Here is a 22,002-nt window from a genome sequence, read left to right as displayed (position 1 = left end):
CCAATTGACACAGTAAACCTGTAGTGAAGCATCGGAATCTATAACTAGTGTCACAGGAATGGTTCAAAACATAGACAGTAAGAAGAGTCAGCCTTCTTGTACTTAAGCCGGAATTGTGCCTTTTCTATTTAATTTCTATGTAATTTCTGTGTTTCATCGTCAATAAGAAGGTCCAAGGGATACAGTAAACCTGGTGTGAAGCTTCGGAATCAATAACTAGTGTCACAGTAATGGTTCACAACATAGACAGTAAGAAGAGTCAGACTTCTTGTACTTAAGTCGGCATTGTGCCTTTTGTATCTAATTCCGATGCAATTTCTGAGTTTCATCGTCAATAAGAAAGTCAGAAGGATACAGTAAACCTGGAGTGAAGCATCGGAATCTATAACTAGTGCCACACTAATGGTTCAAACATAGAGAGTAAGAAGTGTCAGTCTTCTTGTACTTAAGTCGGCATTGAGCCTTTTGTATTTAATTCCGATGGAATTTGTGTGTTTCATCGTCAATAAGGAGGTCCAAGGGATACAGTAAGCCTGAAGTGAAGCATCGGAATCTATAACTAGTGTCACTGGAATGGTTCAAAATATAGACAGTAAGAACAGTCAGTCTTCTTGAACGTAAGCCGGCATTGTGCCTTTTGTATTTAATTCCGATGTAATTTCTCTGATTCATCGTCAATAAGAAGGTCAAGGGATACAGAAACCTGAAGTGAAGCATCGGACTCTTCAAATAGTGTCACAGAAATGGTTCAAATCATAGACTGTAGGAAGAGTCAGCCTTCTTATACTTAAGTGTTCATTGTGCCTTTTGTATTTAATTCCGATGCAATTTCTGTGTTTCATCGTCAATAAGATGGTCCAATTGACACAGTAAACCTGTAGTGAAGCATCGGAATCTATAACTAGTGTCACAGGAATGGTTCAAAACATAGACAGTAAGAAGAGTCAGCCTTCTTGTACTTAAGCCGGAATTGTGCCTTTTCTATTTAATTTCGATGTAATTTCTGTGTTTCATCGTCAATAAGAAGGTCCAAGGGATACAGTAAACCGGGAGTGAAGCATCAGAATCTATAACTAGTGCCACACTAATGGTTCAAACATAGAGAGTAAGAAGTGTCAGTCTTCTTGTACTTAAGTCGGCATTGAGCCTTTTGTATTTAATTCCGATGGAATTTCTGTGTTTCATCGTCAATAAGGAGGTCCAAGGGATACAGTAAACCTGAAGTGAAGCATCGGAATCTATAACTAGTGTCACTGCAATGGTTCAAAATATAGACAGTAAGAACAGTCAGTCTTCTTGAACGTAAGCCGGCATTGTGCCTTTTGTATTTAATTCCGATGTAATTTCTGTGATTCATCGTCAATAAGAAGGTCAAGGGATACAGAAACCTGAAGTGAAGCATCGGACTCTTCAAATAGTGTCACAGAAATGGTTCAAATCATAGACTGTAGGAAGAGTCAGTCTTCTTATACTTAAGTCGGCAATGTGCCTTTTGTATTTAATTCCTATGCAATTTCTGTGTTTCATCGTTAATTAGATGTTCCAAGGGACACAGTAAACCTGTAGTGAAGCATCGGAATCTATAACTAGTGTCACAGGAATGGTTCAAATCATAGACAGTAAGAAGAGTCAGCCTTCTTGTACTTAAGTCGGCATTGTGGCTTTTCTATTTAATGTCGATGCAATTTCTGTTTTTCATCGTCAACAAGAAGGTCCAAGGGATACAGTAAACCTGGAGTGAAGCATCGGAATCAATAACTAGTGTCACAGTAATGGTTCAAAACATAGACAGTAAGAAGAGTCAGACTTCTTGTACTTAAGTCGGCATTGTGCCTTTTGTATCTAATTCCGATGCAATTTCTGAGTTTCATCGTCAATAAGAAAGTCAGAAGGATACAGTAAACCTGAAGTGAAGCATCGGAATCTGTAACTAGTGTCAGAGGAATGGATCAAAACATTGTCAGTAAGAGGAGTCAGTCTTCTTGTCCTTAAGTCGGCATTGTGCCTTTTGTATTTAATTCCGACGCAAATTTTGTGTTTCATCGTTAATAAGAAGGTCCAAGGGATACAGTAAACCTGGAGTGAAGCACCAGAACCTATAACTAGTGTCACAGGAATGGTTCAAAACATAGAATGTAAGAAGAGTCAGTCTTCTTGTACTCAAGTCGGCATATTGCATTTTGTATTAAATTCCGATGCAATTTCTGTGTTTCATCGTCAATAAGAAGGTCCAAGGGATACAGTAAACCTGAAGTGAAGCATCGGAATCTATAACTAGTGTCACATGAATGGTACAAATCATTGTCAATCAGAAGAGTCGGTCTTCATGTACTTAAGTCGGCATTGTGCCTTTTGTATTAATTTCCGATGCAATTTCTGTGTTTCATCGACAATAAGAAGGTACAAGGGATACAGTAAACCTGAAGTGAAGCATCGGAATCTATAACTAGTGTCAAAGGAATGGTTCAATTCATAGAGAGTGGGAAGCGACAGTGTTCTTGTACTTAAGTCGGCATTGTGCCTTTTGTATTTAATTCCGATGCAATTTCTGTGTTTCATCGACAATAAGAAGGTCCAAGGGATACAGTAAACCTGGAATGAAGCATCGGAATCTATAACTAGTGCCACACTAATGGTTCAAACATAGACAGTAAGAAGAGTCAGTCTTCTTGTACTTAAGTCGGTATTGTGCCTTCTGTATTTAATTCCGATGCAATTTCTGTGTTTCATCGTCAATAAGGAGGTCCATGGGATACAGTAAACCTGAAGTGAAGTATCGGAATCTATAACTAGTGTCACTGGAATGGTTCAAAATATAGACAGTAAGAACAGTCAGTCTTCTTGAACTTAAGCCGGCATTATGCCTTTTGTATTTAATTCCGATGTAATTTCTGTGATTCATCGTCAATAAGAAGGTCCGAGGGATACAGAAAACCTGAAGTGAAGTATCGGACTCTTCAACTAGTGTCACAGAAATGGTTCAAATCATAGAGTGTAGGAAGAGTCAGTCTTCTTATACTTAAGTGTTCATTGTGCCTTTTGTATTTAATTCCGATGCAATTTCTGTGTTTCATCGTCAATAAGATGGTCCAATTGACACAGTAAACCTGTAGTGAAGCATCGGAATCTATAACTAGTGTCACAGGAATGGTTCAAAACATAGACAGTAAGAAGAGTCAGCCTTCTTGTACTTAAGCCGGAATTGTGCCTTTTCTATTTAATTTCGATGTAATTTCTGTGTTTCATCGTCAATAAGAAGGTCCAAGGGATACAGTAAACCTGGTGTGAAGCTTCGGAATCAATAACTAGTGTCACAGTAATGGTTCACAACATAGACAGTACGAAGAGTCAGACTTCTTGTACTTAAGTCGGCATTGTGCCTTTTGTATCTAATTCCGATGCAATTTCTGAGTTTCATCGTCAATAAGAAAGTCAGAAGGATACAGTAAACCTGAAGTGAAGCATCGGAATCTATAACTAGTGCCACACTAATGGTTCAAACATAGACAGTAAGAAGAGTCAGTCTTCTTGTACTTAAGTCGGTATTGTGCCTTCTGTATTTAATTCCGATGCAATTTCTGTGTTTCATCGTCAATAAGGAGGTCCATGGGATACAGTAAACCTGAAGTGAAGTATCGGAATCTATAACTAGTGTCTCTGGAATGGTTCAAAATATAGACAGTAAGAACAGTCAGTCTTCTTGAACTTAAGCCGGCATTGTGCCTTTTGTATTTAATTCCGATGTAATTTCTGTGATTCATCGTCAATAAGAAGGTCAAGGGATACAGAAACCTGAAGTGAAGCATCGGACTCTTCAAATAGTGTCACAGAAATGGTTCAAATCATAGACTGTAGGAAGAGTCAGTCTTCTTATACTTAAGTGTTCATTGTGCCTTTTGCATTTTAATTCCGATGCAATTTCGGTGTTTCATCGTCAATAAGATGGTCCAATTGACACAGTAAACCTGTAGTGAAGCATCGGAATCTATAACTAGTGTCACAGGAATGGTTCAAAACATAGACAGTAAGAAGAGTCAGCCTTCTTGTACTTAAGCCGGAATTGTGCATTTTCTATTTAATTTCGATGTAATTTCTGTGTTTCATCGTCAATAAGAAGGTCCAAGGGATACAGTAAACCTGGAGTGAAGCATCAGAATCTATAACTAGTGCCACACTAATGGTTCAAACATAGAGAGTAAGAAGTGTCAGTCTTCTTGTACTTAAGTCGGCATTGAGCCTTTTGTATTTAATTCCGATGGAATTTCTGTGTTTCATCGTCAATAAGGAGGTCCAAGGGATACAGTAAAGCTGAAGTGAAGCATCGGAATCTATAACTAGTGTCACTGAAATGGTTCAAAATATAGACAGTAAGAACAGTCAGTCTTCTTGAACGTAAGCCGGCATTGTGCCTTTTGTATTTAATTCCGATGTAATTTCTGTGATTCATCGTCAATAAGAAGGTCAAGGGATACAGAAACCTGAAGTGAAGCATCGGACTCTTCAAATAGTGTCACAGAAATGGTTCAAATCATAGACTGTAGGAAGAGTCAGTCTTCTTATACTTAAGTCGGCAATGTGCCTTTTGTATTTAATTCCTATGCAATTTCTGTGTTTCATCGTTAATTAGATGGTCCAAGGGACACAGTAAACCTGTAGTGAAGCATCGGAATCTATAACTAGTGTCACAGGAATGGTTCAAATCATAGACAGTAAGAAGAGTCAGCCTTCTTGTACTTAAGTCGGCATTGTGGCTTTTCTATTTAATGTCGATGCAATTTCTGTTTTTCATCGTCAACAAGAAGGTCCAAGGGATACAGTAAACCTGGAGTGAAGCATCGGAATCAATAACTAGTGTCACAGTAATGGTTCAAAACATAGACAGTAAGAAGAGTCAGACTTCTTGTACTTAAGTCGGCATTGTGCCTTTTGTATCTAATTCCGATGCAATTTCTGAGTTTCATCGTCAATAAGAAAGTCAGAAGGATACAGTAAACCTGAAGTGAAGCATCGGAATCTGTAACTAGTGTCACAGGAATGGTTCAAAACATTGTCAGTAAGAGGAGTCAATCTTCTTGTCCTTAAGTCGGCATTGTGCCTTTTGTATTTAATTCCGACGCAAATTTTGTGTTTCATCGTTAATAAGAAGGTCCAAGGGATATATTAAACCTGGAGTGAAGCAATAGAACCTATAACTAGTGTCACAGGAATGGTTCAAAACATAGAATGTAAGAAGAGTCAGTCTTCTTGTACTCAAGTCGGCATATTGCATTTTGTATTTAATTCCGATGCAATTTCTGTGTTTCATCGTCAATAAGAAGGTCCAAGGGATACAGTAAACCTGAAGTGAAGCATCGGAATCTATAACTAGTGTCACATGAATGGTACAAATCATTGTCAATCAGAAGAGTCGGTCTTCATGTACTTAAGTCGGCATTGTGCCTTTTGTATTAATTTCCGATGCAATTTCTGTGTTTCATCGACAATAAGAAGGTACAAGGGATACAGTAAACCTGAAGTGAAGCATCGGAATCTATAACTAGTGTCAAAGGAATGTTTCAATTCATAGAGAGTAGGAAGCGACAGTGTTCTTGTACTTAAGTCGGCATTGTGCCTTTTGTATTTAATTCCGATGCAATATCTGTGTTTCATCGTGAATAAGAAGGTCTAAGGGGTACAGTAAACCGGAAGTGAAGCATCGGAATCTGTAACTAGTGTCACAGGAATGGTTCAAAACATAGTCAGTGAGAAGAGTCAGTCTTCTTGTCCTTAAATCGGCATTGTGCCTTTTGTATTTGATTCCGATGCAATTTCTGTGTTTAATCGTCAATAAGAAGGTCCAAGGGATACAGTAAACCTGGAATGAAGCATCGGAATCTATAACTAGTGCCACACTAATGGTTCAAACATAGACAGTAAGAAGAGTCAGTCTTCTTGGACTTAAGTCGGTATTGTGCCTTCTGTATTTAATTCCGATGCAATTTCTGTGTTTCATCGTCAATAAGGAGGTCCATGGGATACAGTAAACCTGAAGTGAAGTATCGGAATCTATAACTAGTGTCACTGGAATGGTTCAAAATATAGACAGTAAGAACAGTCAGTCTTCTTGAACTTAAGCCGGCATTATGCCTTTTGTATTTAATTCCGATGTAATTTCTGTGATTCATCGTCAATAAGAAGGTCCGAGGGATACTGAAAACCTGAAGTGAAGCATCGGACTCTCCAACTAGTGTCACAGAAATGGTTCAAATCATAGAGTGTAGGAAGAGTCAGTCTTCTTATACTTAAGTGTTCATTGTGCCTTTTGTATTTAATTCCGATGCAATTTCTGTGTTTCATCGTCAATAAGATGGTCCAATTGACACAGTAAACCTGTAGTGAAGCATCGGAATCTATAACTAGTGTCACAGGAATGGTTCAAAACATAGACAGTAAGAAGAGTCAGCCTTCTTGTACTTAAGCCGGAATTGTGCCTTTTCTATTTAATTTCTATGTAATTTCTGTGTTTCATCGTCAATAAGAAGGTCCAAGGGATACAGTAAACCTGGTGTGAAGCTTCGGAATCAATAACTAGTGTCACAGTAATGGTTCACAACATAGACAGTAAGAAGAGTCAGACTTCTTGTACTTAAGTCGGCATTGTGCCTTTTGTATCTAATTCCGATGCAATTTCTGAGTTTCATCGTCAATAAGAAAGTCAGAAGGATACAGTAAACCTGAAGTGAAGCATCGGAATCTATAACTAGTGCCACACTAATGGTTCAAACATAGATAGTAAGAAGAGTCAGTCTTCTTGTACTTAAGTCGGTATTGTGCCTTCTGTATTTAATTCCGATGCAATTTCTGTGTTTCATCGTCAATAAGGAGGTCCATGGGATACAGTAAACCTGAAGTGAAGTATCGGAATCTATAACTAGTGTCACTGGAATGGTTCAAAATATAGACAGTAAGAACAGTCAGTCTTCTTGAACTTAAGCCGGCATTATGCCTTTTGTATTTAATTCCGATGTAATTTCTGTGATTCATCGTCAATAAGAAGGTCCGAGGGATACAGAAAACCTGAAGTGAAGCATCGGACTCTTCAACTAGTGTCACAGAAATGGTTCAAATCATAGACTGTAGGAAGAGTCAGTCTTCTTATACTTAAGTGTTCATTGTGCCTTTTGTATTTAATTCCGATGCAATTTCTGTGTTTCATCGTCAATAAGATGGTCCAATTGACACAGTAAACCTGTAGTGAAGCATCGGAATCTATAACTAGTGTCACAGGAATGGTGCAAAACATAGACAGTAAGAAGAGTCAGCCTTCTTGTACTTAAGCCGGAATTGTGCCTTTTCTATTTAATTTCGATGTAATTTCTGTGTTTCATCGTCAATAAGAAGGTCCAAGGGATACAGTAAACCTGGAGTGAAGCATCGGAATCTATAACTAGTGCCACACTAATGGTTCAAACATAGAGAGTAAGAAGTGTCAGTCTTCTTGTTCTTAAGTCGGCATTGAGCCTTTTGTATTTAAATCCGATGGAATTTGTGTGTTTCATCGTCAATAAGGAGGTCCAAGGGATACAGTAAACCTGAAGTGAAGCATCGGAATCTATAACTAGTGTCACTGGAATGGTTCAAAATATAGACAGTAAGAACAGTCAGTCTTCTTGAACGTAAGCCGGCATTGTGCCTTTTGTATTTAATTCCGATGTAATTTCTGTGATTCATCGTCAATAAGAAGGTCAAGGGATACAGAAACCTGAAGTGAAGCATCGGACTCTTCAAATAGTGTCACAGAAATGGTTCAAATCATAGACTGTAGGAAGAGTCAGTCTTCTTATACTTAAGTCGGCAATGTGCCTTTTGTATTTAATTCCTATGCAATTTCTGTGTTTCATCGTTAATTAGAAGGTCCAAGGGAAACAGTAAACCTGAAGTGAAGCATCGGAATCTATAACTAGTGTCAATGGAATGGTTCAAAATATAGAGAGTAAGAAGAGTCAGTCTTCTTGTACTTAAGTCGGCATAGTGGCTTTTGTATTTAATTCCGATGCAATTTCTGTGTTTCATCAACAATAAGAAGGTCAGAGGAATACAGTAAACCTGAAGTAAAGCATCGGATTCTGTAGCTAGTGTCACAGGAATGGTTCAAACTATAAACAGTAAGAAGAGTCACTCTTCTTGTACTTAAGTCGGCATTGTGCCTTTTCTATTTAATTCCGATGCAATTTCTGTGTTTCATCGTCAATAAGATGGTCCAAGGGACACAGTAAACCTGTAGTGAAGCATCGGAATCTATAACTAGTGTCACAGGAATGGTTCAAATCATAGACAGTAAGAAGAGTCAGACTTCTTGTACTTAAGTCGGCATTGTGCCTTTTGTATCTAATTCCGATGCAATTTCTGAGTTTCATCGTCAATAAGAAAGTCAGAAGGATACAGTAAACCTGAAGTGAAGCATCGGAATCTGTAACTAGTGTCACAGGAATGGTTCAAAACATTGTCAGTAAGAGGAGTCAGTCTTCTTGTCCTTAAGTCGGCATTGTGCCTTTTGTATTTAATTCCGACGCAAATTTTGTGTTTCATCGTTAATAAGAAGGTCCAAGGGATATATTAAACCTGGAGTGAAGCACCAGAACCTATAACTAGTGTCACAGGAATGGTTCAAAACATAGAATGTAAGAAGAGTCAGTCTTCTTGTACCCAAGTCGGCATATTGCATTTTGTATTTAATTCCGATGCAATTTCTGTGTTTCATCGTCAATAAGAAGGTCCAAGGGATACAGTAAACCTGAAGTGAAGCATCGGAATCTATAACTAGTGTCACATGAATGGTACAAATCATTGTCAATCAGAAGAGTCGGTCTTCATGTACTTAAGTCGGCATTGTGCCTTTTGTATTAATTTCCGATGCAATTTCTGTGTTTCATCGACAATAAGAAGGTCAGAGGGGTACAGTAAACCTGAAGTGAAGCATCGGAATCTGTAACTAGTGTCACAGGAATGGTTCAAAACATAGTCAGTGAGAAGAGTCAGTCTTCTTGTCCTTAAATCGGCATTGTGCCTTTTGTATTTGATTCCGATGCAATTTCTGTGTTTCATCGTCAATAAGAAGGTCCAAGGGATACAGTAAACCTGGAATGAAGCATCGGAATCTATAACTAGTGCCACACTAATGGTTCAAACATAGACAGTAAGAAGAGTCAGTCTTCTTGTACTTAAGTCGGTATTGTGCCTTCTGTATTTAATTCCGATGCAATTTCTGTGTTTCATCGTCAATAAGGAGGTCCATGGGATACAGTAAACCTGAAGTGAAGTATCGGAATCTATAACTAGTGTCACTGGAATGGTTCAAAATATAGACAGTAAGAACAGTCAGTCTTCTTGAACTTAAGCCGGCATTATGCCTTTTGTATTTAATTCCGATGTAATTTCTGTGATTCATCGTCAATAAGAAGGTCCGAGGGATACAGAAAACCTGTAGTGAAGCATCGGACACTTCAACTAGTGTCACAGAAATGGTTCAAATCGTAGACTGTAGGAAGAGTCAGTCTTCTTATACTTAAGTGTTCATTGTGCCTTTTGTATTTAATTCCGATGCAATTTCTGTGTTTCATCGTCAATAAGATGGTCCAATTGACACAGTAAACCTGTAGTGAAGCATCGGAATCTATAACTAGTGTCACATGAATGGTACAAATCTTTGTCAATCAGAAGAGTCGGTCTTCATGTACTTAAGTCGGCATTGTGCCTTTTGAATTAATTTCCGATGCTATTTCTGTGTTTCATCGTCAATTTGAAGTTACAAGGGATACAGTAAACCCGAAGTGAAGCATCGGAATCTATAACTAGTGTCAAAGGAATGGTTCAAATCATAGAGAGTAGGAAGCGACAGTGTTCTTGTACTTAAGTCGGCATTGTGCATTTGTATTTAATTCCGCTGCAATTTCTGTGTTTCATCGTCAATAAGAAGGTCAGAGGGGTACAGTAAACCTGACGTGAAGCATCGGAATCTGTAACTAGTGTCACAGAAGTGGTTCAAATCATTGACTGTAGGAAGAGTCAGTCTTCTTATACTTAAGTCGGCGTTGTGCCTATTGTATTTAATTCCAATGCAATTTCTGTATTTCATCGTTAATTAGAAGGTCCAAGGGAAACAGTAAACCTGAAGTGAAGCATCGGAATTTATAACTAGTGTCACTGGAATGGTTCAAAATATAGAGGGTAAGAAGAGTCAGTCTTCTTGTACTTAAGTCGGCATTGTGGCTTTTGTATTTAATTCCGATGCAATTTCTGTGTTTCATCGTCAATAAGAAGGTCAGAGGGATACAGAAACCTGAAGTAAAGCATCGCATTCTGTAACTAGTGTCACAGGAATGGTTCAAACTATAATCAGTAAGAAGAGTCACTCTTCTTGTACTTAAGTCGGCATTGTGCCTTTTCTATTTAATTCCGATGCAATTTCTGTGTTTCATCGTCAATAAGATGGTCCAAGGGATACAGTAAACCTGGAGTGAGGCATCGGAATCTGTAACTTGTGTCACAGGAATGGTTCAAAACATAGACAGTAAGAAGAGTCAGTCTTCTTGTACTTAAGTCGGCATTGTGCCTTTTCTATTTAATTTCGATGCAATTTCTGTGTTTCATCGTCAATAAGAAGGTCCAAGGGATACAGAAAACCTGGAGTGAAGCATCGGAATCAATAACTAGTGTCACAGTAATGGTTCAAAACATAGACAGTAAGAAGAGTCAGACTTCTTGTACCTATGTCGGCATTGTGCCTTTTGTATTTAATTCCGATGCAATTTCTGTGTTTCATCGTCAATAAGAAGGTCAGAGGGACACAGTAAACCTGAAGTGAAGCATCGGAATCTATAACTAGTGTCACAGGAATGGTTCAAAACATAGTCAGTAAGAAGAGTCAGTTTTATTGTACTTAAGTCGGCATAGTGCCTTTTGTATTTATTTCCGATGAAGTTTCTGTGTTTCACCGTTAATAAGAATGTCAGAGGGATACAGTAAACCTGAAGTAAAGCATCGGAATCTATAACTAGTGTTACAGGAATGGTTCAAAGCATAGTCATTAAGATGAGTCAGTGTTCTTGTCCTTAAGTCGGCATTGTGCGTTTTGTATTAAATTCCGATGCAATTTCTGTGTTTCATCGTCTATAAGAAGGACCGAAGGGATACACTAAACCTGAAGTGAAGCATCGGAATCTATAACTAGTGTCACAGAGAATGGTTCAAAACATAGGCAGTAAGAAGAGTCGGTGTTCATGTACTTAAGTCGACATTGTGCCTTTTGTACTTAATTCCGATTCAATTTCTATGTTTCATCGTCAATACGAAGGTCCAAAGGATACAGTAAACCTGAGGTGAAGCCTCGGAATCTATAACTAGTGTCACAGGAATGGTTCAAAACGTAGTCAGCAAGAAGAGTTAGTCTTCTTGTACTTAAGTCGGCATTGTGCCTTTTGTATTTAATTCCGATGCAATTTCTGAGTTTCATCGTCAATAAGAAAGTCAGAAGGATACAGTTAACCTGAAGTGAAGCATCGGAATCTATAACGAGTGTCACAGGAATGGTTCTAAACATAGTCAGTAAGAAGAGTCAGTCTTCTTGTCCTTAAGTCGGCATTGTGCCTTTTCTATTTAATTCTGATGCAATTTCTGTGTTTCATCGTCAATAAGATGGTCCAAGGGATACAGTAAACCTGGAGTGAAGCATCGGAATCTATAACTAGTGTCACAGGAATGGTTCAAAACATAGACAGTGAGAAGAGTCAGCCTTCTTGTACTTAAGTCGGCATTGTGACTTTTCTATTTAATTTCGATGCAATTTCTGTGTTTCATCGTCAATAAGAAGGTCCAAGGGATACAGTAAACCTGGAGTGAAGCATCGGATTCAATAACTAGTGTCACAGTAATGGTTCAAAACATAGACAGTAAGAAGAGTCAGACTTCTTGTACTTAAGTCGGCATTGTGCCTCTTGTATCTAATTCCGATGCAATTTCTGAGTTTCATCGTCAATAAGAAAGTCAGAAGGATACAGTAAACCTGAAGTGAAGCATCGGAATCTATAACTAGTGTCACAGGAATGGTTCAAAACATAGTCAGTAAGAGGAGACAGTCTTCTTGTCCTTAAGTCGGCATTGTGCCTTTTGTATTTAATTCCGACGCAAATTTTGTGTTTCATCGTCAATAAGAAGGTCCAAGGGATATATTAAACCTGGAGTGAAGCACCGGAACCTATAACTAGTGTCACAGGAATGGTTCAAAACATAGAAAGTAAGAAGAGTCAGTCTTCTTGTACTCAAGTCGGCATATTGCATTTTGTATTTAATTCCGATGCCATTTCTGTGTTTCATCGTCAATAAGAATGTCCAAGGGATACAGTAAACCTGAAGTGAAGCATCGGGACCTATAACTAGCGGCGCATTAATGGTTCAAATCATTGTCAATCAGAAGGGTCGGTCTTCATGTACTTAAGTCGGCATTGTGCCTTTTGTATTAATTTCTGATGCAATTTCTGTGTTTCATCGTCAATAAGAAGGTACAAGGGATACAGTAAACCTGAAGTGAAGCATCGGAATCTATAACTAGTGTCAAAGGAATGGTTCAAATCATAGAGAGTAGGAACCGACAGTGTTCTTGTACTTAAGTCGGCATTGTGCCTTTTGTATTTAATTTCGATGCAATTTCTGTGTTTCATCGTCAATAAGAAGGTCCAAGGGATACAGTAAACCTGAAGTGAAGCATCGGAATCTATAACTAGTGTCACAGGAATGGTTCAAACATAGATAATAAAAAGAGTCAGTCTTCATGTACTTAAGTCGGCATTGTGCCTTTTGTATTTAATTCCGATGGAATTTCTGTGTTTCATCGTCAATAAGAAGGTCAGAGGGGTACAGTAAACCTGAAGTGAAGCATCGGAATCTATAACTAGTGTCACAGGAATGGTTCAAAACATAGTCAGTAAGAAGAGTCAGTGTTCTTGTCCTTAAATCGGCATTGTGCCTTTTGTATTTGATTCCGATGCAATTTCTGCGTTTCATCGTCAAAAAGAAGGTCCAAGGGATACAGTAAACCTGGAGTGAAGCCTCGGAATCTATAACTAGTGCCACACTAATGGTTCAAACATAGACAGTAAGAAGTGTCAGTTTTCTTGTACTTAAGTCGGCATTGAGCCTTTTGTATTTAATTCCGATGGAATTTCTGTGTTTCATCGTCAATAAGGAGGTCCAAGGGATACAGTAAACCTGAAGTGAAGCATCGGAAACTATAACTAGTGTCACTGGAATGGTTCAAAATATAGACAGTAAGAACAGTCAGTCTTCTTGAACTTAAGCCGGCATTGTGGCTTTTGTATTTAATTCCGATGCAATTTCTGTCATTCATCGTCAATAAGAAGGTCCAAGGGATGCAGAAAATTGAAGTGAAGCATCGGACTCTTCAACTAGTGTCACAGAAATGGTTCAAATCATAGACTGTAGGAAGAGTCAGTCTTCTTATACTTAAGTCGGCATTGTGCGTTTTGTATTTAATTCCGATGCAATTTCTGTGTTTCATCGTCAATAAGAAGGTCAGAGGGATACAGTTAACCTGAAGTAAAGCATCGGATTCTGTAGCTAGTGTCACAGGAATGGTTCAAACTATAATCAGTAAGAAAAGTCACTCTTCTTGTACTTAAGTCGGCATTGTGCCTTTTCTATTTATTTCCGATGCAATTTCTGTGTTTCATCGTCAATAAGATGGTCCAAGGGACACAGTAAACCTGTAGTGAAGCATCGGAATCTATAACTAGTGTCACAGGAATGGTTCAAAACATAGACAGTAAGAAGAGTCAGCCTTCTTGTACTTAAGCCGGCATTGTGCCTTTTCTATTTAATTTCGATGCAATTTCTGTGTTTCATCGTCAATAAGATGGTCCAAGGGATACAGTAAACCTGGAGTGAAGCATCGGAATCAATAACTAGTGTCACAGTAATGGTTCAAAACATAGACAGTAAGAAGAGTCAGACTTCTTGTACTTAAGTCGGCATTGTGCCTTTTGTATCTAATTCCGATGCAATTTCTGAGTTTCATCGTCAATAAGAAAGTCAGAAGGATACAGTAAACCTGAAGTGAAGCATCGGAATCTGTAACTAGTGTCACAGGAATGGTTCAAAACATAGTCAGTAAGAGGAGTCAGTCTTCTTGTCCTTAAGTCGGTATTGTGCATTTTGTATTTAATTCCGACGCAAATTTTGTGTTTCATCGTTAATAAGAAGGTCCAAGGGATATATTAAACCTGGAGTGAAGCACCAGAACCTATAACTAGTGTCACAGGAATGGTTCAAAACATAGAATGTAAGAAGAGTCAGTCTTCTTGTACTCAAGTCGGCATATTGCATTTTGTATTTAATTCCGATGCAATTTCTGTGTTTCATCGTCAATAAGAAGGTCCAAGGGATACAGTACACCTGAAGTGAAGCATCGGAATCTATAACTAGTGTCACATGAATGTTACAAACATTGTCAATCAGAAGAGTCGGTCTTCATGTACTTAAGTCGGCATTGTGCCTTTTGTATTAATTTCCGATGCAATTTCTGTGTTTCATCGACAATAAGAAGGTACAAGGGATACAGTAAACCTGAAGTGAAGCATCGGAATCTATAACTAGTGTCAAAGGAATGGTTCAAATCATAGAGAGTAGGAAGCGACAGTGTTCTTGTACTTAAGTCGGCATTGTGCCTTTTGTATTTAATTCCGATGCAATTTCTGTGTTTCATCGTCAATAAGAAGGTCAGAGGGGTACAGTAAACCTGAAGTGAAGCATCGGAATCTGTAACTAGTGTCACAGGAATGGTTCAAAACATAGTCAGTGAGAAGAGTCAGTCTTCTTGTCCTTAAATCGGCATTGTGCCTTTTGTATTTGATTCCGATGCAATTTCTGTGTTTTATCGTCAATAAGAAGGTCCAAGGGATACAGTAAACCTGGAATGAAGCATCGGAATCTATAACTAGTGCCACACTAATGGTTCAAACATAGACAGTAAGAAGAGTCAGTCTTCTTGTACTTAAGTCGGTATTGTGCCTTCTGTATTTAATTCCGATGCAATTTCTGTGTTTCATCGTCAATAAGGAGGTCCATGGAATACAGTAAACCTGAAGTGAAGCATCGGAATCTATAACTAGTGTCACTGGAATGGTTCAAAATATAGACAGTAAGAACAGTCAGTCTGCTTGAACTTAAGCCGGCATTATGCCTTTTGTATTTAATTCCGATGTAATTTCTGTGATTCATCGTCAATAAGAAGGTCCTAGGGATACAGAAAACCTGAAGTGAAGCATCGGACTCTTCAACTAGTGTCACAGAAATGGTTCAAATCATAGACCGTAGGAAGAGTCAGTCTTCTTATACTTAAGTGTTCATTGTGCCTTTTGTATTTAATTCCGATGCAATTTCTGTGTTTCATCGTCAATAAGATGGTCCAATTGACACAGTAAACCTGGAGTGAAGCATCGGAATCTATAACTAGTGTCACAGGAATGGTTCAAAACATAGACAGTAAGAAGAGTCAGTCTTCTTGTACTTAAGTCGGCATTGTGCCTTTTCTATTTAATTTCGATGCAATTTCTGTGTTTCATCGTCAATAAGAAGGTCCAAGTGATATATTAAACCTGGAGTGAAGCACCGGAACCTATAACTAGTGTCACAGGAATGGTTCAAAATATAGAGAGTAAGAAGAGTCAGTCTTCTTGTACTTAAGTCGGCATTGTGGCTTTTGTATTTAATTCCGATGCAATTTCTGTGTTTCATCGTCAATAAGAAGGTCAGAGGGATACAGAAACCTGAAGTAAAGCATCGCATTCTGTAACTAGTGTCACAGGAATGGTTCAAACTATAATCAGTACGAAGAGTCACTCTTCTTGTACTTAAGTCGGCATTGTGCCTTTTCTATTTAATTCCGATGCAATTTCTGTGTTTCATCGTCAATAAGATGGTCCAAGGGATACAGTAAACCTGGAGTGAGGCATCGGAATCTGTAACTTGTGTCACAGGAATGGTTCAAAACATAGACAGTAAGAAGAGTCAGTCTTCTTGTACTTATGTCGGCATTGTGCCTTTTCTATTTAATTTCGATGCAATTTCTGTGTTTCATCGTCAATAAGAAGGTCCAAGGGATACAGAAAACCTGGAGTGAAGAATCGGAATCAATAACTAGTGTCACAGTAATGGTTCAAAACATAGACAGTAAGAAGAGTCAGACTTCTTGTACCTATGTCGGCATTGTGCCTTTTGTATTTAATTCCGATGCAATTTCTGTGTTTCATCGTCAATAAGAAGGTCAGAGGGACACAGTAAACCTGAAGTGAAGCATCGGAATCTATAACTAGTGTCACAGGAATGGTTCAAAACATAGTCAGTAAGAAGAGTCAGTCTTATTGTACTTAAGTCGGCATAGTGCCTTTTGTATTTTTTTCCGATGAAGTTTCTGTGTTTCAACGTTAATAAGAATGTCAGAGGGATACAGTAAACCTGAAGTAAAGCTTCGGAATCTACAACTAGTGTTACAGGAATGGTTCAAAGCACGGTCATTAAGATGAGTCAGTGTTCTTGTCCCTAAGTCGGCATTGTGCCTTTTGTATTTAATTCCGATTCAATTTCTATGTTTCATCGTCAATACGAAGGTCCAAAGGATACAGTAAACCTGAAGTGTAGCCTCGGAATCTATAACTAGTGTCACAGGAATGGTTCAAAACGTAGTCAGTAAGAAGAGTTAGTCTTCTTGTACTTAAGTCGGCATTGTGCCTTTTGTATTTAATTCCGATGCAATTTCTGAGTTTCATCGTCAATAAGAAAGTCAGAAGGATACAGTTAACCTGAAGTGAAGCATCGGAATCTATAACGAGTGTCACAGGAATGGTTCTAAACATAGTCAGTAAGAAGAGTCAGTCTTCTTCTCCATAAGTCGGCATTGTGCCTTTTCTAATTAATTCTGATGCAATTTCTGTGTTTCATCGTCAATAAGATGGTCCAAGGGATACAGTAAACCTGGAGTGAAGCATCGGAATCTATAACTAGTGTCACAGGAATGGTTCAAAACATAGACAGTGAGAAGAGTCAGCCTTCTTGTACTTAAGTCGGCATTGTGACTTTTCTATTTAATTTCGATGCAATTTCTGTGTTTCATCGTCAATAAGAAGGTCCAAGGGATACAGTAAACCTGGAGTGAAGCATCGGAATCAGTAACTAGTGTCACAGTAATGGTTCAAAACATAGACAGTAAGAAGAGTCAGACTTCTTGTACTTAAGTCGGCATTGTGCCTTTTGTATCTAATTCCGATGCAATTTCTGAGTTTCATCGTCAATAAGAAAGTCAGAAGGATACAGTAAACCAGAAGTGAAGCATCGGAATCTATAACTAGTGTCACAGGAATGGTTCAAAACGTAGTCAGTAAGAGGAGTCAGTCTTCTTGTCCTTAAGTCGGCATTGTGCCTTTTGTATTTAATTTCGACGCAAGTTTTGTGTTTCATCGTCAATAAGAAGGTCCAAGGGATATATTAAACCTGGAGTGAAGCACCGGAACCTATAACTAGTGTCACAGGAATGGTTCAAAACATAGAAAGTAAGAAGAGTCAGTCTTCTTGTACTCAAGTCGGCATATTGCATTTTGTATTTAATTCCGATGCAATTTCTGTGTTTCATCGTCAATAAGAATGTCCAAGGGATACAGTAAACCTGAAGTGAAGCATCGGAATCTATAACTAGCGGCGCATGAATGGTTCAAATCATTGTCAATCAGAAGGGTCGGTCTTCACGTACTTAAGGCGGCATTGTGCCTTTTGTATTAATTTCTGATGCAATTTCTGTCTTTCATCGTCAATAAGAAGGTACAAGGGATACAGTAAACCTGAAGTGAAGCATCGGAATCTATAACTAGTGTCAAAGGAATGGTTCAAATCATAGAGAGTAGGAACCGGCAGTGTTCTTGTACTTAAGTCGGCATTGTGCCTTTTGTATTTAATTTCGATGCAATTTCTGTGATTCATCGTCAATAAGAAGGTCCAAGGGATACAGTAAACCTGAAGTGAAGCATCGGAAACTATAACTAGTGTCACAGGAATGGTTCAAACATAGACAATAAAAAGAGTCAGTCTTCATGTACTTAAGTCGGCATTGTGCCTTTTGTATTTAATTCCGATGGAATTTCTGTGTTTCATCGTCAATAAGAAGGTCAGAGGGGTACAGTAAACCTGAAGTGAAGCATCGGAATCTATAACTAGTGTCACAGGAATGGTTCAAAACATAGTCAGTAAGAAGAGTCAGGCTTCTTGTCCTTAAATCGGCATTGTGCCTTTTGTATTTGATTCCGATGCAATTTCTGTGTTTCATCGTCAATAAGAAGGTCCAAGGGATACAGTAAACCTGGAGTGAAGCCTCGGAATCTATAACTAGTGCCACACTAATGGTTCAAACATAGACAGTAAGAAGTGTCAGTTTTCTTGTACTTAAGTCGGCATTGAGCCTTTTGTATTTAATTCCGATGGAATTTCTGTGTTTCATCGTCAATAAGGAGGTCCAAGGGATACAGTAAACCTGAAGTGAAGCATCGGAATCTATAACTAGTGTCACTGGAATGGTTCAAAATATAGACAGTAAGAACAGTCAGTCTTCTTGAACTTAAGCCGGCATTGTGGCTTTTGTATTTAATTCCGATGTAATTTCTGTGATTCATCGTCAATAAGAAGGTCCAAGGGATGCAGAAACCCGAAGTGAAGCATCGGACTCTTCAACTAGTGTCACAGAAATGGTTCAAATCATAGACTGTAGGAAGAGTCAGTCTTCTTATACTTAAGTCGGCATTGTGCCTTTTGTATTTAATTCCGATGCAATTTCTGTGTTTCATCGTCAATAAGAAGGTCAGAGGGATACAGTTAACCTGAAGTAAAGCATCGGATTCTGTAGCTAGTGTCACAGGAATGGTTCAAACTATAATCAGTAAGAAGAGTCACTCTTCTTGTTCTTAAGTCGGCATTGTGCTTTTTCTACTTATTTCCGATGTAATTTCTGTGTTTCATCGTCAATAAGAATGTCCAAGGGATACAGTAAACCTGAAGTGAAGCATCGGAATCTATAACTAGCGGCGCATTAATGGTTCAAATCATTGTCAATCAGAAGGGTCGGTCTTCATGTACTTAAGTCGGCATTGTGCCTTTTGTATTAATTTCTGATGCAATTTCTGTGTTTCATCGTCAATAAGAAGGTACAAGGGATACAGTAAACCTGAAGTGAAGCATCGGAATCTATAACTAGTGTCAAAGGAATGGTTCAAATCATAGAGAGTAGGAACCGACAGTGTTCTTGTACTTAAGTCGGCATTGTGCCTTTTGTATTTAATTTCGATGCAATTTCTGTGTTTCATCGTCAATAAGAAGGTCCAAGGGATACAGTAAACCTGAAATGAAGCATCGGAATCTATAACTAGTGTCACAGGAATGGTTCAAACATAGATAATAAAAAGAGTCGGTCTTCATGTACTTAAGTCGGCATTGTGCCTTTTGTATTTAATTCCGATGGAATTTCTGTGTTTCATCGTCAATAAGAAGGTCAGAGGGGTACAGTAAACCTGAAGTGAAGCATCGGAATCTATAACTAGTGTCACAGGAATGGTTCAAAACATAGTCAGTAAGAAGAGTCAGTGTTCTTGTCCTTAAATCGGCATTGTGCCTTTTGTATTTGATTCCGATGCAATTTCTGCGTTTCATCGTCAAAAAGAAGGTCCAAGGGATACAGTAAACCTGGAGTGAAGCCTCGGAATCTATAACTAGTGTCACACTAATGGTTCAAACATAGACAGTAAGAAGTGTCAGTTTTCTTGTACTTAAGTCGGCATTGAGCCTTTTGTATTTAATTCCGATGGAATTTCTGTGTTTCATCGTCAATAAGGAGGTCCAAGGGATACAGTGAACCTGAGGTGAATCTTCGGAAACTATAACTAGTGTCACTGGAATGGTTCAAAATATAGACAGTAAGAACAGTCAGTCTTCTTGAACTTAAGCCGTCATTGTGGCTTTTGTATTTAATTCCGATGCAATTTCTGTGATTCATCGTCAATAAGAAGGTCCAAGGGATGCAGAAACCTGAAGTGAAGCATCGGACTCTTCAACTAGTGTCACAGAAATGGTTCAAATCATAGACTGTAGGAAGAGTCAGTCTTCTTATACTTAAGTCGGCATTGTGCCTTTTGTATTTAATTCCGATGCAATTTCTGTGTTTCATCGTCAATAAGAAGGTCAGAGGGATACAGTTAACCTGAAGTAAAGCATCGGATTCTGTAGCTAGTGTCACAGGAATGGTTCAAACTATAATCAGTAAGAAGAGTCACTCTTCTTGTACTTAAGTCGGCATTGTGCCTTTTCTATTTATTTCCGATGCAATTTCTGTGTTTCATCGTCAATAAGATGGTCCAAGGGACACAGTAAACCTGTAGTGAAGCATCGGAATCTATAACTAGTGTCACAGGAATGGTTCAAAATATAGACAGTAAGAAGAGTCAGCCTTCTTGTACTTAAGCCGGCATTGTGCCTTTTCTATTTAATTTCGATGCAATTTCTGTGTTTCATCGTCAATAAGATGGTCCAAGGGATACAGTAAACCTGGAGTGAAGCATCGGAATCAATTAGTGTCACAGTAATGGTTCAAAACATAGACAGTAAGAAGAGTCAGACTTCTTGTACTTAAGTCGGCATTGTGCCTTTTGTATCTAATTCCGATGCAATTTCTGAGTTTCATCGTCAATAAAAAGGTCAGAGGGATACAGTAAACCTGAAGTGAAGCATCGGAATCTACAATTAGTGTCACAGAAATGGTTGAAAACATAGACAGCAAGAAGAGTTACTCTTCTTGTACTTAGTCGGCATTGTGCCTTTTGTATTTAATTCCCATGCAATATCTGTGTTTCATCGTCAATAAGAAGGTCAGAGGGATACAGTAAACCTGAAGTTAAGCATCGGAATCTATAACTAGTGTCACAGGAATGGTTCAAAACATAGTCAGTAAGAAGAGACAGTCTTCTTCTACTTAAATCGGCATTGTTCCTTTCATATTAAATCCGATGCAATTTCTGTATTTCATCGTCAATAAAAAGGTCCAAGGGATACAGTAAACCTGGAGTGAAGCATCGGAATCTATAACTAGTGCCTCACTAATGGTTCAAACGTAGACAGTAAGAAGAGTCAGTCTTCTTGTACTTAAGTCGGCATTGTGCCTTTTGTATTTAATTCCGATGCAATTTCTGTGTTTCATCGTCAATAAGGAGGTCCAAGCAGTACAGTAAACCTGAAGTGAAGCATCGAAGTCTATAACTAGTGTCACTGGAATGGTTCAAAATATAGACAGTAAGAAGAGTCAGTCTTCTTGATCTTAAGCCGGCATTGTGCCTTTTGTAATTAATTCCGATGTAATTTCTGTGATTCATCGTCAATAAGAAGGTCCATGGGATACAGAAAACCTGAAGTGAAGCATCGGACTCTTCAACTAGTGTCACAGAAATGGCTCAAATCATAGACTGTAGGAAGAGTCAGTCTTCTTATACTTAAGTCGGCATTGTGCATTTTGTATTTAATTCCGATGCAATTTCTGTGTTTCATCGTTAATTAGAAGGTCCAAGGGAAACAGTTATTTGAAGTGAAGCATCGGAATCTATAACTAGTGTCACTGGAATGGTTCAAAATATAGAGAGTAAGAAGAGTCAGTGTTCTTGTACTTATGTCGGCATTGTGGCTTTTGTATTTAATTCCGATGCAATTTCTGTGTTTCATCGTCAATAAGTTGGTCAGAGGGATACAGTAAACCTGAAGTAAAGCATCGGATTCTGTAACTAGCGTCACAGGAATGGATCAAACTATAATCAGTAAGAAGAGTCACTCTTCTTGGACTTACGTCGGCATTGTGCTTTATCTATTTAATTCCGATGCAATTTCTGTGTTTCATCGTCAATAAGATGGTCCATGGGACACAGTAAACCTGGA

Source organism: Schistocerca piceifrons, unplaced genomic scaffold (assembly GCF_021461385.2).
Source record: "Schistocerca piceifrons isolate TAMUIC-IGC-003096 unplaced genomic scaffold, iqSchPice1.1 HiC_scaffold_1718, whole genome shotgun sequence".
NCBI lineage: Eukaryota > Metazoa > Arthropoda > Insecta > Orthoptera > Acrididae > Schistocerca > Schistocerca piceifrons.
This window is presented reverse-complemented; position numbering follows the sequence as displayed.